This window comes from Bufo bufo, chromosome 8, assembly GCF_905171765.1.
Source record: "Bufo bufo chromosome 8, aBufBuf1.1, whole genome shotgun sequence".
Lineage (NCBI taxonomy): Eukaryota > Metazoa > Chordata > Amphibia > Anura > Bufonidae > Bufo > Bufo bufo.
The window spans coordinates 92,892,344-92,906,240 of NC_053396.1; positions in this window are offsets into that span (position 1 = coordinate 92,892,344).

A 13,897-nucleotide genomic window follows, 5' to 3' on the forward strand; every position below is an offset into this window, starting at 1 on the left:
AAGGGGCCTTAGAACCAAGACTGTTACTCAAGTCAGTATTAGGCTACTTTCACATTAGCGTTTTTTGCGGATCCGTCATAGATCTGCAAAAACGCTTCTGTTACAATAATACAACCGCATGCATCCGTCATGAACAGATCTGGTTGTATTATGTCTTCTATAGCCATGACGGATCTGCCATGAACACCCCATTGACTTACATTGTATGTCAGGACAGATATGTCTTGCTCCGCACCACATGGTGGACAGAAAAACGCTGCAGGCAGCGTTTTGGTGTCCGCCTCCAGAGCACAACGATGACTGAACGGAGGCAAACTAATGCATTCTGAGCGGATCCTTTTCCATTCATAATTCACTAGGGCAAAACTGATCCGTTTTGGACCGCTTCTGAGAGCCCATGACAGATCTCAGAAACGGAAAGCCAAAACACTAGTGTGAAAGTAGCCTTATTTGTTCTATTAGTTTTGTGTTCACTGTTTCCCATAGTAAGCAACATTTTACTCATATGTTGCTTTGTTACTGATTAAGCAGGGTTGCCACCCAGAATTTTCTTTTTTCTGGACAACTTATCTCAAAATCACAGACAGCCAATATTTTCTAAGGACAAATTGGAAAACCATAATGAATGATAAAGATTCTAAGTAATACATGTCTATGGCTCAATATATTGATAAACCTCCTTACCAGCATTTACTGTGAGATGTAAAAAAATGATAACTACCATCAAAATAATCTAGTTAATCTAGTCCCACAAAAAATATTGTACAGTTTTCAAACCAGCGCCTGGATCTGAATACTTTTGTAATTGCATATAATAAAAAAAAATGTAGCATAGCCACTGAGTTATTCAATAAAATGTATCTGTATAGCGCAACTTGCTGTTCTTTTTCTTATTTCTTTGTCCTGCTCACTGAGAAGGCCGCACATTGTCACGGCCACGGTTTTGGCCGTGACTCCTTGGGAGCCGCATACTGTTGCCCGCGGTTTTGGGTTGTAGTGTCAACCGCAGCTTGAGGCATAATGTAGTTGGCCTCTGGTGCGGTTGCCGCGGACAACAGCTATGTGTGCGGTTCCCTTGGAGTTGTGTGCGCTTTTGTAGCACTTTTGTATGTCTGTGTGCACTTTGTTTATGTTTGGTGTGCACTGACATTTTCCCTGCACGGTGGCTGTCCGTGGCAACGTTTGATGGTATTATGTTCATGTGGAGGCAGTGTCCCGGCCTTCGGGCTGACTCCCAGGACACGCTTGCCACCCATGTCGTTGCCTGCGGCAACAGCCACAGTGTGTTTGTTATTTGGACACTTCCCCTTTAAGTTATGTTTTCCCTTCTGTAGTTTTGGAAGGGTTAACTCTAGGGATGAGCGAACCCGAACTGTATAGTTCGGGTTCCTACCGAATTTTGGGGTGTCCGTGACACGGACCCGAACCCTAACATTTTCGTAAAAGTCCGGGTTCGGGTTCGGTGTTCGGCTCTTTCTTGGCGCTTTTTGAAAGGCTGCAAAGCAGCCAATCAACAAGCGTCATACTACTTGGCCCAAGAGGCCATCACAGCCATGCCTACTATTGGCATGGCTGTGATTGGCCAGTGCACCATGTGACCCAGCCTCTATTTAAGCTGGAGTCACGTAGCGCCGCACGTCACTCTGCTATGATCAGTATAGGGAGAGGTTGCAGCTGCGACGTTAGGGCGAGATTAGGCAGATTAACTCCTCCAAAAGACTTCATTCTGTGATCGATCTGCAGCTGTGGATCATTGAAGTGCTATTATTGACTTGCTCACTTTTTTGAGGCTGCCCAGAGCGTTTTTAGATCACTTTTTTTCTGGGGTGATCGGCGGCCATTTTGTGACTTGTGGTGCACCAGCACGAGCTATCACCAAGTGTATTTAACCATCGATAGTGTGGTTATTTTGTGCTATATCCTACATCAGCTGCAGGCTGAGCCTGTGTCACCGAAGTGCATTTAACCATCAACAGTCTGGTTATTTTTTGGCCATATACTACATCAGCTGCAGGCTGAGCTTGTGTCACCCAAGTGCATTTAACCATCAACAGTCTGATTATTTTTTGGCCATATACTACATCAGCTGCAGGCTGAGCCTGTGTCACCCAAGTGTATTTAACCATCGATAGTGTGGTTATTTTGTGCTATATCCTACATCAGCTGCAGGCTGAGCCTGTGTCACCCAAGTGCATTTAACCATCAACAGTCTGATTATTTTTTGGCCATATACTACATCTGGTGCAGGCTGAGCCTGTGTCACCCAAGTGCATTTAACCATCAACAGTGTGGCTATTTTTTGGCCATATATTACATCAGGGGCAAGTTGAGCCTGTCACCCAACGCCTAAAAAATAGACCTGACATTTCTATTCAACCAAATCTGTACTGTTTTAGCTGGTCAAGTTATTTGTATTGACCGTAAAAGCACACTTTTTTTTCTGGGTTGAAAAAGCATTCCCAAATTTGCCATTCTCAAAATAACTAGTTTCTGGTATTTGAGGCCTACTTGAAATCTATCCCAAAAAGAAAATCTTACATTGAAGGTATTGATGGTGTCATTCAGAAAAACCTAAGACACACGCTAGCGTGCTGATAGAAGTGTGATTCTGTGATTAAACCTATACCTGTCACACAGCGCAAAAAAAAAAACAGGTCTCGCATCTCTATTCAACCAAATCTGCACTGTTTTAGCTGGTCAAGTTATTTGTAGTGACCGTAAAAGCACACTTTTTGTTCTGGGTTGAAAAAGCATTCCCAAATGTGCCATTCTCAAAATAACTAGTTTCTGGTATTTGAGGCCTACTTGAAATCTATCCCAAAAAGAAAATCTTACATTGAAGGTATTGATAGTGTCATTCAGAAAAACCTAAGACACACGCTAGCGTGCTGATAGAAGTGTGATTCTGTGATTAAACCTATACCTGTCACACAGCGCAAAAAAAAACTGGTCTCACATCTCTATTCAACCAAATCTGCACTGTTTTAGCTGGTCAAGTTATTTGTAGTGACCGTAAAAGCAGACTTTTTGTTCTGGGTTGAAAAAGCATTCCCAAATTTGCCATTCTCAAAATAACTAGTTTCTGGTATTTGAGGCCTACTTGAAATCTATCCCAAAAAGAAAATCTTACATTGAAGGTATTGATAGTGTCATTCAGAAAAACCTAAGACACACGCTAGCGTGCTGATAGAAGTGTGATTCTGTGATTAAACCTATACCTGTCACACAGCGCAAAAAAAAACAGGTCTCACATCTCTATTCAACCAAATCTGCACTGTTTTAGCTGGTCAAGTTATTTGTAGTGACCGTAAAAGCAGACTTTTTGTTCTGGGTTGAAAAAGCATTCCCAAATTTGCAATTCTCAAAATAACTAGTTTCTGGTATTTGAGGCCTACTTGAAATCTATCCCAAAAAGAAAATCTTACATTGAAGGTATTGATAGTGTCATTCAGAAAAACCTAAGACACACGCTAGCGTGCTGATAGAAGTGTGATTCTGTGATTAAACCTATACCTGTCACACAGCGCAAAAAATAACAGATCTCACATCTCTATTCAACCAAATCTGCACTGTTTTAGCTGGTCAAGTTATTTGTAGTGACCGTAAAAGCACACTTTTTTTTCTGGGTTGAAAAAGCATTCCCAAATTTGCCATTCTCAAAATTGTGGTGAACGGGAACAATGAGGAAAACATCTAATAAGGGACGCGGACGCGGACGTGGACATGGTCGTGGTGGTGTTAGTGGACCCTCTGGTGCTGGGAGAGGACGTGGCCGTTCTGCCACAGCCACACGTCCTAGTGAACCAACTACCTCAGGTCCCAGTAGCCAGCAGAATTTACAGCGATATTTGGTGGGGCCCAATGCCGTTCTAAGGATGGTAAGGCCTGAGCAGGTACAGGCATTAGTCAATTGGGTGGCCGACAGTGGATCCAGCACGTTCACATTATCTCCCACCCAGTCTTCTGCAGAAAGCGCACAGATGGCGCATGAAAACCAAGCCCATCGGTCTGTCACATCACCCCCATGCATATCAGGGAAACTGTCTGAGCCTCAAGTTATGCAGCAGTCTCTTATGCTGTTTGAAGACTCTGCTGCCAGGGTTTCCCAAGGGCATCCACCTAGCCCTTCCCCAGGGGTGGAAGACATAGAATGCACTAACACACAACCACTTATTTTTCCTGATGATGAGGACATGGGAATACCACCTCAGCACGTCTCTGATGATGACGAAACACAGGTGCCAACTGCTGCGTCTTTCTGCAGTGTGCAGACTGAACAGGAGGTCAGGGATCAAGACTGTGTGGAAGACGATGCAGGGGACGATGAGGTCCTAGACCCCACATGGAATGAAGGTCGTGCCACTGACTTTCACAGTTCGGAGGAAGAGGCAGTGGTGAGACCGAGCCAACAGCGTAGCAAAAGAGGGAGCAGTGGGCAAAATCAGAACACCCGCCGCCAAGAGACTCCGCCTGCTACTGACCGCCGCCATCTGGGACCGAGCACCCCATAGGCAGCTTCAAGGAGTTCCCTGGCATGGCACTTCTTCAAACAATGTGCTGACGACAAGACCCGAGTGGTTTGCACGCTGTGCCATCAGAGCCTGAAGCGAGGCATTAACGTTCTGAACCTTAGCACAACCTGCATGACCAGGCACCTGCATGCAAAGCATGAACTGCAGTGGAGTAAACACCTTAAAAACAAGGAAGTCACTCAGGCTCCCCCTGCTACCTCTTCTGCTGCTGCCGCCTCGGCCTCTTCTGCTGCTGCCGTCGCCTCGGCCTCTTCTGCTGCTGCTGCCGCCGCCTCGGCCTCTTCCTCTGCCTCTGGAGGAACGTTGGCACCTGCCGCCCAGCAAACATGGGATGTACCACCAACACCACCACCTGCGTCACCAAGCATCTCAACCATGTCACACGGCAGCGTTCAGCTCTCCATCTCACAAACATTTGAGAGAAAGCGTAAATTCCCACCTAGCCACCCTCGATCCCTGGCCCTGAATGCCAGCATTTCTAAACTACTGGCCTATGAAATGCTGTCATTTAGGCTGGTGGACACACACAGCTTCAAACAGCTCATGTCACTTGCTGTCCCACAGTATGTTGTTCCCAGCCGCCACTACTTCTCCAAGAGAGCCGTGCCTTCCCTGCACAAACAAGTGTCCGATAAAATCAAGTGTGCACTGCGCAACGCCATCTGTGGCAAGGTCCACCTAACCACAGATACGTGGACCAGTAAGCACGGCCAGGGACGCTATATCTCCCTAACTGCACACTGGGTAAATGTAGTGGCGGCTGGGCCCGAGGCGGGGAGCTGTTTGGCGCACATCCTTCCGCTGCCAAGGATCGCAGGGCAACATTCTTTGCCTCCTGTCTCCTCCTCCTCCTACTCAGCTTCCTCCTCCTCTTCTTCCACCTGCTCATCCAGTCAGCCACACACCTTCACCACCAACTTCAGCACAGCCCGGGGTAAACGTCAGCAGGCCATTCTGAAACTCATATGTTTGGGGGACAGGCCCCACACCGCACAGGAGTTGTGGCGGGGTATAGAACAACAGACCGACGAGTGGTTGCTGCCGGTGAGCCTCAAGCCCGGCCTGGTGGTGTGCGATAATGGGCGAAATCTCGTTGCAGCTCTGGGACTAGCCGGTTTGATGCACATCCCTTGCCTGGCGCATGTGCTGAATTTGGTGGTGCAGAAGTTCATTCGCAACTAACCCGACATGTCAGAGCTGCTGCATAAAGTGCGGGCCGTCTGTTCGCGCTTCCGGCGTTCACACCATGCCGCTGCTCGCCTGTCTGCGCTACAGCGTAACTTCGGCCTTCCCGCTCACCGCCTCATATGCGACGTGCCCACCAGGTGGAACTCCACCTTGCATATGCTGGACAGACTGTGCGAGGAGCAGCAGCAGGCCATAGTGGAGTTTCAGCTGCAGCACGCACGGGTCAGTCGCACTGCGGATCAGACACACTTCACCACCAATGACTGGGCCTCCATGCGAGACCTGTGTGCCCTGTTGCGTTGTTTCGAGTACTCCACCAACATGGCCAGTGGCGATGACGCCGTTATCAGCGTTACAATACCACTTCTATGTCTCCTTGAGAAAACACTTAGGGCGATGATGGAAGAGGAGGTGGCCCAGGAGGAAGAGGAGGAAGAGGGGTCATTTTTAGCACTTTCAGGCCAGTCTCTTCGAAGTGACTCAGAGGGAGGTTTTTTGCAACACCAGAGGCCAGGTACAAATGTGGCCAGACAGGGCCCACTACTGGAGGACGAGGAGGATGAGGATGAGGAGGAGGTGGAGGAGGATGAGGATGAAGCATGTTCACAGCGGTGTGGCACCCAAAGCAGCTCGGGCCCATCACTGGTGCGTGGCTGGGGGGAAACTCAGGACGATGACGATACGCCTCCCACAGAGGACAGCTTGTCCTTACCTCTGGGCAGCCTGGCACACATGAGCGACTACATGCTGCAGTGCCTGCGCAACGACAGCAGAGTTGCCCACATTTTAACGTGTGCGGACTACTGGGTTGCCACCCTGCTGGATCCCCGGTACAAAGACACACCTTACTTCCTACACTGGAGCGTGATAGGAAGATGCGCGAGTACAAGCGCACGTTGGTAGACGCGCTACTGAGAGCATTCCCAAATGTCACAGGGGAACCAGTGGAAGCCCAAGGTGAAGGCAGAGGAAGAGCAAGAGGTCGCCAACGCAGCTGTGTCACGGCCAGCTCCTCTGAGGGCAGGGTTAGCATGGCAGAGATGTGGAAAAGTTTTGTCAACACGCCACAGCTAAGTGCACCACCACCTGATACGGAACGTGTTAGCAGGAGGCAACATTTCACTAACATGGTGGAACAGTACCTGTGCACACCCCTCCACGTACTGACTGATGGTTCGGCCCCATTCAACTTCTGGGTCTCCAAATTGTCCACGTGGCCAGAGCTAGCCTTTTATGCCTTGGAGGTGCTGGCCTGCCCGGCGGCCAGCGTTTTGTCTGAACGTGTATTCAGCACGGCAGGGGGCGTCATTACAGACAAACGCAGCCGCCTGTCTACAGCCAATGTGGACAAGCTGACGTTCATAAAAATGAACCAGGCATGGATCCCACAGGACCTGTCCATCCCTTGTGCAGATTAGATATTAACTACCTCCCCTTAACAATATATTATTCTACTCCAGGGCACTTCCTCATTCAATACTATTTTTAATTTCATTTTACCATTATATTGCGGGGCAACCCAAAGTTGAATGAACCTCTCCTCTGTCTGGGTGCCGGGGCCTAAATGTGTGACAGTGGCCTGTTCCAGTAGTGGGTGACGTGAAGCCTGATTCTCTGCTATGACATGAATACAGATTCTGCGCTGACATAAGGCCAGATTCTCTGTTACGGGACCGCTCTCCTCTGTCTGGGTGCCGGGGCCTAAATGTGTGACAGTGGCCTGTTCCAGTAGTGGGTGACGTGAAGCCTGATTCTCTGCTATGACATGAATACAGATTCTGCGCTGACATAAGGCCAGATTCTCTGTTACGGGACCGCTCTCCTCTGTCTGGGTGCCGGGGCCTAAATGTGTGACAGTGGCCTGTTCCAGTGGTGGGTGACGTGAAGCCTGATTCTCTGCTATGACATGAAGACAGATTCTGCGCTGACATAAGGCCAGATTCTCTGTTACGGGACCTCTCACCTCTGCCTGGGTGCCTGGGCCTAAATGTGTGACAGTGGCCTGTTCCAGTGGTGGGTGATGTGAAGCCTGATTCTCTGCTATGACATGAAGACAGATTCTGCGCTGACATAAGGCCAGATTCTCTGTTACGGGACCTCTCTCCTCTGCCTGGGTGCCTGGGCCTAAATGTGTGACAGTGGCCTGTTCCAGTGGTGGGTGACGTGAAGCCTGATTCTCTGCTATGACATGAAGACAGATTCTGCGCTGACATAAGGCCAGATTCTCTGTTACGGGACCTCTCTCCTCTGTCTGGGTGCCGGGGCCTAAATGTGTGACAGTGGCCTGTTCCAGTGGTGGGTGACGTGAAGCCTGATTCTCTGCTATGACATGAAGACAGATTCTGCGCTGACATAAGGCCAGATTCTCTGTTACGGGACCTCTCTCCTCTGCCTGGGTGCCTGGGCCTAAATGTGTGACAGTGGCCTGTTCCAGTGGTGGGTGACGTGAAGCCTAATTCTCTGCTATGACATGAAGACAGATTCTGCGCTGACATAAGGCCAGATTCTCTGTTACGGGACCGCTCTCCTCTGTCTGGGTGCCGGGGCCTAAATGTGTGACAGTGGCCTGTTCCAGTGGTGGGTGACGTGAAGCCTGATTCTCTGCTATGACATGAAGACAGATTCTGCGCTGACATAAGGCCAGATTCTCTGTTACGGGACCGCTCTCCTCTGTCTGGGTGCCGGGGCCTAAATGTGTGACAGTGGCCTGTTCCAGTGGTGGGTGACGTGAAGCCTGATTCTCTGCTATGACATGAAGACAGATTCTGCGCTGACATAAGGCAAGATTCTCTGTTACGGGACCTCTCTCCTCTGCCTGGGTGCCTGGGCCTAAATGTGTGACAGCGGCCTGTTCCAGTGGTGGGTGACGTGAAGCCTGATTCTCTGCTATGACATGAAGACAGATTCTGCGCTGACATAAGGCCAGATTCTCTGTTACGGGACCGCTCTCCTCTGTCTGGGTGCCGGGGCCTAAATGTGTGACAGTGGCCTGTTCCAGTGGTGGGTGACGTGAAGACTGATTCTCTGCTATGACATGAAGACAGATTCTGCGCTGACATAAGGCCAGATTCTCTGTTACGGGACCTCTCCTCTGCCTGGGTGCCTGGGCCTAAATGTGTGACAGTGGCCTGTTCCAGTGGTGGGTGACGTGAAGCCTGATTCTCTGCTATGACATGAAGACTGATTCTGCGCTGACATGAAGCCAGATTCTCTGCTATGGCATGAAGGGGCTGATTCTCTGCTGACATGAAGCCAGATTCTTTGCTATGGCATGAAGAGACTGATTCTCTGCTGACGTGAAGCCAGATTCTCTGCTATGGGACCTCTGTCCAATTGATATTGGTTCATTTTTTTTTTTTTTTTTTTTAATTTTAATTCATTTCCCTATCCACATTTGTTTGCAGGGGATTTACCTACATGTTGCTGCCTTTTGCAGCCCTCTAGCTCTTTCCTGGGCTGTTTTACAGCCTTTTTAGTGCCCAAAAGTTCGGGTCCCCATTGACTTCAATGGGGTTCCGGACGAAGTTCGGATCGGGTTCGGATCCCGAACCCGAACATTTCCGGGAAGTTCGGCCGAACTTCTCGAACCCGAACATCCAGGTGTTCGCTCAACTCTAGTTAACTCCCTTTCAGTGTGTGTGAGTCACGGGGTGTGTCTGATTGTTTGGTGTGGCCTCTTGGCCCTATAAAGCCTCAGTTGTAGGCAGTAGCCAGAGAGGGTGTTTCAGCCATGCTGGCTGTAGACATCCTCCTGGTTACTTACCAACTGCCAGTGGGGGGGCCAACCTTCTGGTCATAAGCAAATATATATGTCCTTTGGTGTCTGGAAGATGTGTTTGGTTTTATGTTTCTTTATTGCACCTGTGGTCCTGGGTTCCCGTGTGTTGTGTGTTTGTGTGCTGAGTCCTGCTGTCTGTGGGCAGTACATCCACATGGGTTCCAGGCTTGGTTGTCTGTGGTAGGTCTCTGCTATGTTTGTGACAAGTACCTGCCATTGCCATAGGTTGCATTTGTTTCCCCTTGCTTGCAGCTTGGCCAGTGAGACTCCTGTTCCTCCATATCCAAAAGGAACAGGATGTCTTACTCTGACTTCTAGCCCAGGGACCGGTCGGAGGGTAAGTTAGGGCTCCGAGGTTCCTGCGCATGGGTCCTCCTACCTTCAAGGTCGGCCCATGCAGGTAGGAGTTAGGGTCAGGTTAGGGACGCTGTAGGAGGTGACCTGCTCCCTAATCCTGTTTGTCCTGGTCAAGCAGCGACCATCATCCTTCGGCACACGGCTGAGGGTTTCCCCCATCCTCAGCCGTGACACACATGCTCAGTTTCATCCGTCACCTGCCTCCTGAGCTGTGATAGGGAGAGATGAGACACGCCCCCTAAGCTGCAGCAGAAAAGACACTCCCCTTGTGCTGTCAGCTTGACATAAATCTAGCAATGAATGTGGAGATCTCTGGATCCATGTGAGGTAAAGGGCTGGTTAAAAAAGATTGTCATGTACTATATGACACCTCATTTTCATATTTTACATTAATCATGGAGTAACCCCTTTAAGTACTACCAGCCTCAAAAAAATTGTGGGCACATCTATTTTTTTTTCACAGACAGGAGAAAAGTCATTTATTTTTCTGGACTGTCCAGAAATTTCTGTACGGTTGGCAACCCTGTGTTAAAGTGATACATGCACTGATAATATTTCTGATAAGATTGGCTTAATTGTTTACCTGGTTTGTATACATCCATGACTAACTATGTTACAGTAAGCCTTAACTTAACCCTTTAAGTACCAGGTTAACTTTTATTTTTGCACTTTCATTTTTACCTGTCTGGCATCCAACAGCCATAGCTTTATAAATTTTACATTCACGTAGCCTTAGAATTGTATTTTTAATGGCACCATCTAATTCACTACAGCTTGTATTGAAGAAATAGGGAAAAAATTATTTGCAGGGAGGAAAATCTACCATGTTTTTTCCATTTTACTGTGTTTACTATGCACTGAAAATGACATAATGACCTTATTCTGTGGCTCTGTACAATTATTTCAATACCACTTTTTGATCATATCAGCTTTTTGCCCACTTATGCAATAATTTTTTGGGTGGGGGAAACATGAACAAAACAGTAAATTCGCCATTTTTTCGTTAAAGTGTTCACCATGCAAAATCTGTCAGCAGATTTGTACCTATGAAACTAGCTGACCTGTTACATGTACACTTGGTAGCGGAAGGTATCTGTGTTGGTCCCATGTTCCTTTTTTATAGAAGCTCCTAACCCCTGAAGATGCCATGTTCTCTCGCCGAGATCCCGCGCCTGCGTGGAGTCCGTCGGCCGGCGCAGGCGCAGGCGCACTGCGATGTCCATTCCTGGTACGGCATGATTCAGGAGGTGGGTAATCTAAAATTTAAACTTTTATTGATAATGCAGATAAAATAATTCCTAAATAAAGAGTGCAATAACAGACCTTGGGATAGAACAGATGAATGTACACTGGCATACAGCCTAGGTGTCTATCCCAATTGAAAGATACATATAAACACAAAAAAATAGTGCACGGCGGCACCAGAAACCAGTTGTCCTACCGGTACCGTGAGACAGGAAACGGAAACGGAACGTTCACCCGTGACAATGCTCCAATGGCAGCTTCTTCATAGATGTTGAAAAAAATGAAAAAGGTAATGTCAGGCAGTGATACACAGGAGTGCAGGGTCCCTGTATAGGCCCTATGGCTAACTAGCAAGTATGTCCCTGATTCTAAGATATGGGTAGCAGCCTCACCACAGGGCACTCGTCCTTACAAGGACGACCCCGTCCGGAACCTGTCCCTGAAGATAAGACTAGAAGTCCCTAAAAGGATCTAGAGAAAAAGCTCCCTACACGCATGTTTCACTGCCTGCATACGGATGTGTATATACCGCAGGTAGTTCATCAGGGGAGATAGAGAAAAGAACACCAGGGATAAGTATAAGGTAAGTACTAAATCCCTAGAGACCAGCCTAAACAGATTCGTCAGCCAGTGGTGGAGGTTTGCCCACATGGTGGACAACTCCTGGGGCGGTCTCTATAGATGGAGAGACTATGGGTATGCAGCTAAATAATATGCAGAAAGCTACAACTGGGACGCCAACTATACTGGCGTGCCAGCCACTTTTAAATAGTTTACCTACTTGCCGCCTTCGCCGCCCACAGTATAGTCAGGCCAATGGGCGCATCCGTGCGTTCGCACGTCAGCGCCGCGCATGCGCCCATCGCGGAGGCGGAAGCGAGGCTTGAGGCGCACGGAAGTGCTATGGATACCAGCTACTTCCTGCGCATGCGCGGCATCGCCAGATCTCGCGATGCCGCGGCTGCCAGCTAAATTAGCCGCAGCGATACAGACAGGTAATGATAATGATCCTACCTGTGATCACCATTGGGCAACAGGGCGATCGGAACTCACCCTGCTCCCAAAGTGCAACGGTCCCCAATCGGACCATCAGAAAATACGCAGTATTTGGGCAACCGGTCAATATAGACCAAGATAAAAACATCTGGACAGTGACAGGCACCGACTCGATGATGTGGTGGCCAGTAGATCAGACAAATTAAAAAAGCATTAAGTGCAATATATTGGGGAAATAATTAAATGTATTTGGAACCTCAGAGACATAGTATATGCAAATACTCCCACTGTACCAAGCCAGTATATAACATAAAATGGCTAGATGGGCCTGAATGAACGCTGAAACCGTCTAAATAGAGCTAGACCCAGCTAGTCCCATCATAGGAAGCAGCTGAAATTCAACTGTTCATTCAGCCCCGTCGGTACAACTGTACGCAAAAGGAAAATCCAACGAGCTTCTCGCTGTAATATGATTTTATCCCAGTCTCCTCCACGTTTTGGGGGGGAGACTGCCTCAATACCACTGACTTTAATAACTTGCGGATCGCCTTGGTGGAAATCACACACATGGCGGGCCACAGCCGTGTCCCGTCCTTTTTCTATATCAAGGAGATGTTCTCCGATTCGCCTTCGCAGCTCGCGCTCGGTCTTGCCAATGTATTCCTTGTTACAAATACACGTGATCTTGTAAATCACGCCTGCGGTTCTGCAAGAGATAAAATCTCTGATATCGAAGGTCCGTTTGAGATTGTTGCTAAAGAAGGTCTTGCCTGTGGCAATCCTGTCACAGGCTACACAGCCGCTGCACCTGAAACTGCCCACCGGCCGCCGGCTCAGCCAAGTCTCAGGGGCAGCGGGTGGCGAGAGGTGGCTATGCACAAGCAAGTCCTTGAGGCTCTTACCTCGTCTGTAGGTCACTTGTGGGTAGTCATGTAAAACATCACTGATGTCAGGGTCCATCATAAGAATGGACCAGTGACGATTAAGTATCTCCCTTGATTTGTTGGCTAAGCCATCAAAAGTGGTTATAAACCGTACCTTCTTCTCTGTCTCTTGTTTTTGCTTAGGGACCAGAAGTGTGTCTCTATGGATGTGGGCCACTCTCTGAAATGCTTTTTTCAAAATGCAGTCGGGATAGCCTCTGGTCAAAAACCTTAGTCGGAGGTCTGCCGCCTGGATTTTGAATTCGTTCTCCCCTGAGCAGTTCCTCCGTAGGCGCAAATACTGCCCATAGGGGATACCTCGCTTCAGGGGCAACGGGTGGCTACTCTGCCAGTGGAGGACTGAGTTGGTTGCCGTGGTCTTTCGATAAATGCTAGTTGAGAGTTCCCCCCCAGGGTTTTTGAATATGCACACATCCAAAAACGGAAGTTTTTCTTTGTTAATCTCAAACGTAAAACGGAGACCGATAGAATTTATGTTAAGCGAATCCACGAATAATTTAAAGGCTGCATGGCTGGAGTTCCAAATGATCAGGATATCGTCGATGTACCGGGCCCATAGGGCAACAGGCCCGGTCATCGACTCCCCTTCTCCAAAGACGGTTACGGCCTCCCACCAGCCCAGGAGCAAATTTGCGTAGGACGGCGCACAGGAGCAATCCATCGCCGTGCCCCTGAGCTGGTGGTAGAGACGACCGTCAAACATGAAGAAATTGTGTGTAAGTAAGAATTTGAGCAGCTGTAGAACCAATTCATTATGAGCCGCAAACTGTTGACCTCGCATGCTCAAATAATATTCAACTGCTCTCAAGCCCGCTTCGTGGGGTATCGAGGAATAGAGGGCCTCAACATCGACACTG